This window comes from Corylus avellana, chromosome ca4, assembly GCF_901000735.1.
Source record: "Corylus avellana chromosome ca4, CavTom2PMs-1.0".
Taxonomy (NCBI): domain Eukaryota; kingdom Viridiplantae; phylum Streptophyta; class Magnoliopsida; order Fagales; family Betulaceae; genus Corylus; species Corylus avellana.
Genome location: NC_081544.1, coordinates 12,626,101 through 12,626,455, shown reverse-complemented (window position 1 = coordinate 12,626,455; position 355 = coordinate 12,626,101).

The window sequence follows — 355 nt, the reverse complement described above, 5'->3', positions numbered from 1 at the left end:
AACATGGAGGAAACCTCCCCCATTTTTCTGTACCTTTTTCTCTTTAATTCGTTTTTTTTTTTTTTTTTTCATTATTTTTGAAGACAATTTTTGCAGATATGTCCAAAGGTCCCCTAACTTTTTCAAAATTGCCCATGTGGCTTATAGAAGAAAAAGAAAAAAATGTCGGCTGTGGAAACTGGAAAGTTGGGAAACCATCATTATTGGCTGTACAAATGCACCACGTGTTCATTAAGCTCATCCGAACCGTCCATCTCACGTGGCCCACATTATATAACTTTGGTTTGGGGCCCACGAATCCTCATAGTACGAGAATGGCGACTCCTCGACTTTCCTCTTAAACTGCTTTAACTTC